The 3037-nt window shown below is 42.9% G+C and overlaps 1 pseudogene; it reads left to right on the top strand.

Annotated features, from left to right (window-relative positions):
• Positions 1-389: 389 nt before the first annotated feature.
• Positions 390-1139, top strand: LOC114051788 (annotated as a pseudogene).
• Positions 1140-3037: the final 1898 nt, after the last annotated feature.

Here is a 3037-nt window from a genome sequence, read left to right as displayed (position 1 = left end):
CAGCAAAAGGCAAAGCCATACCGTGTTAATGTATAGAACACTGATAGAGATAAATCCTAATTTTTTTTTTTTTAGGCAATTGGGGTTAAGTGACTTGCCCAGGGTCACCCAGCTAGTAAGTGTCAAGTGTTTGGTCTGAGGCCAGATTTGAACTCAGGTACTCCTGATTTCAGGGTGATAAATCCTAATTTTAAGTTACCAAGAAGCATTTGGTTCACACTTCATAGATGCAACTTAAAAAAGAAAATGAAAAAAACAAAAACAAATATTATAGTGATAGAAAGAGAATAAACTTCTCAAGCCAAGAAAAAGAGGTTACTATTCATTTATAAGAAATTAAATAGATCTCTGGGAACCTAGAGGAGACAGGGCTCCAGGGCCTATAGACCATGGCTCAACCAGGATGGGGGTTGCTGTTCCTGGGCCTCCTGGCCATGGCCCATGGGCTTCCGAGAGGAAATGATCTGCATTGTCTGCATGGATGCTAAACACCACAAGATACAGCCTGGTCCAGAAGGTGACCTTCATCGCCAATGTAGCCCATAGAAGAAAAATGCCTGCTGTGCAGCAAACATAAGTATTGCAGCCCATGAAGATGCCTCCCACCTGTACTGCTTCAACTACAACCACTGTGGAATGATGACCCCGCCTTGCAAATGCCACTTTATCCAGAACACTTGTCTCTATGGTTGTTCCTCCAACCTAGGTTCCTGGTTCTGGCCGGTGTTCTCAAGTTGGCAGAGGGAATGGGTCCTGAATTTTCCCCTGTGCAAGGAGGACTGTAGCCAGTGGTGGGAAGACTGACGAACCTCAAATAACTGCAAAGAGAACTGGCACAAGGGTTGGAATTGGACTTCAGGGATTAACAAGTGCCCAGTTGAGGCTGCCTGCCACCCTTTCTCATTTTACTTCCCAACACCAGCCTCTTTGTGTGAGAACGTTTGGAGTCACTCTTACAATGCAAGTTCTTTTGGCAGGGGCAGTGGCAAATGTATCCAGATGTGGTTTGACCCAGCCCAGAGAAACCCCAATGAAGCTGTTGCTAAATACTATGCTTTTGCCTCTACCCCAGGCATCTTCAGTTGGGGTCCAGTTTCCCCTTCTTGGCTTTGACACTGCTGTTGCTTCTCTGGGGTTAATCGTCATCAGGCATGAAATCTAACCCATCTACATGCAAAACCATAGCCAAGATGGACTCTGGGTCTGAGATCCCTGGACCCCAGCTTCCTGCCTGACACAGCCTGACTGTCTTGAAACCCTGGCTTCCCAATCTGGATTCTTCCCCCTCAAACCTGATCTGTCCACTTGGAAACCTAGAACCCCACCACATTTCTCATTCCCCACCCCTCTACTGGGGGGGGCAGGGAGAGAGTGCCTTCCTTTCTCCCCACTTTTAAGTAGCTCCAACTCCAGTTTCCTACCTCTTCCTCTGCATAGCAAAATCCACCCCACCCCACCCCACCCCACCCCTTCTCTTCTTTAGGGGAAATTAGAAATTATTTCTCCCCTCTCTAAAGTAAAACCCTCCTTGCTCCTTTCAAGTAAGCATCATTTTACTGATTACATTTGTATCCCCTGTACCTGTTCCATATATAAGTAGGTGATTAATAAATACTGATTGATCAAAAAAAAGAAATTAAATAGTTACAACATATTATTCTAAGAAAAGTTTTTTAAAGGTGGATTTGGACATACATATAACATCCTGTAATGTAGAATTTAACTATTAACAAAAAATAGATTTCACAAAAAGGGAAGTATTTTAATCATAAAAGACTCCATATGTGAGTAAGACATGCTATTGGAATAACCGCAGCAAAGTCCTATTCTTCCCCCATAGCAGTGAGGCCCTATCCTTTTCCTACATGTTGATTAGGAAACCCTTTTCCCTATATTCTTAGCCCTTTCCCTCATATGCTGCACAGACAACTACTTCCCCCATACACTGAATAGGCAACCTCACCACTCTGTAGCAACCTTGTGGTCTAGGGACCCTCAGCCCACCCTATCACCAGCTACCTTGTGGTCAAGGGGCTTTCCCAAAACCACACAAGTGCAATAAGACTCCTCAATGCCCAAGATTAACTTATGTGATGTCAAAGTTCCCATTTATATCTTATGAATATGGTAATTAAGGGACTTTCAAGCGTGAAAGTATGTCTATTTCAAGATAGCCACCTGGAAGACCCAGTACAGTCCAGGCACAAGTCTTTTTTTTTTTTTTTTTTTTGCTTACATATCACAAAGATTATGCCATAGCCAACTGCCACAAGTTATTCCCCCTTCAGCTCTGATATAAGCAAGTTCCCATTCCCTTTTCACTCAAACAACCAGTATCCTGAGCTGCTTGGTTCCACTTGCTTTTACTACAATAAAGCCCTGCTTGGAAGGACTCTGGTCTTGGTATTCTTACCGACTCTGAACCAACTCTCCCACTGCACTATGAGGTCATTATTTAAACACATAAACAACAACAACAACAACAACAACAAAAACACATTAGAAAATCAAATGCATTCAGTTATCATAAAAAAGATCAACTCTGGTTAAAACAATGTAGTTAAAAGCAAACAAACAGACAGACAGATTAATTAATATTTTGAGGGATGAGATAATGAAATGAGATAGAAATAGGAAAACATCACTTAGATCAGAGGATATTATAGGGTGTCACTGGGAAATACTCCTGATGTGGTATGGGCCCATCACTCAGTTTCAGATGCCGAGACTTTTGCCCCTTTGGGCAAAGGGAATTTGGCTCCCATTTGTCTTTTTCCTTGAAGGGAAGTACCTGCCTCTCCTAATGGGACACTTAGGGGGCATGTTCCATTCTCCATTTCAGACCTCAACCAGATTAAGAAAAGGCTAGGTCAATACTCTGAAGATCCTACTAAATTTACTGAGGGCTTCATGGATGTGTCCCTATAATTTGAACTTTCTTGGGATGATTTGCAAGTCCTCTTCTCCACCTGTTGTACCACTGAGGAGAGGAAGAGAATCTGGGAACAAGCCCAAAACTTTGGGGATCGTTTTGCTA

Source organism: Vombatus ursinus, unplaced genomic scaffold (assembly GCF_900497805.2).
Source record: "Vombatus ursinus unplaced genomic scaffold, bare-nosed wombat genome assembly UNPS02014806.1, whole genome shotgun sequence".
NCBI classification, from domain to species: Eukaryota; Metazoa; Chordata; class Mammalia; order Diprotodontia; family Vombatidae; genus Vombatus; species Vombatus ursinus.
Note: the sequence above shows the minus strand (reverse complement) of the source record. Positions and strands in the feature narration are given on the sequence as shown.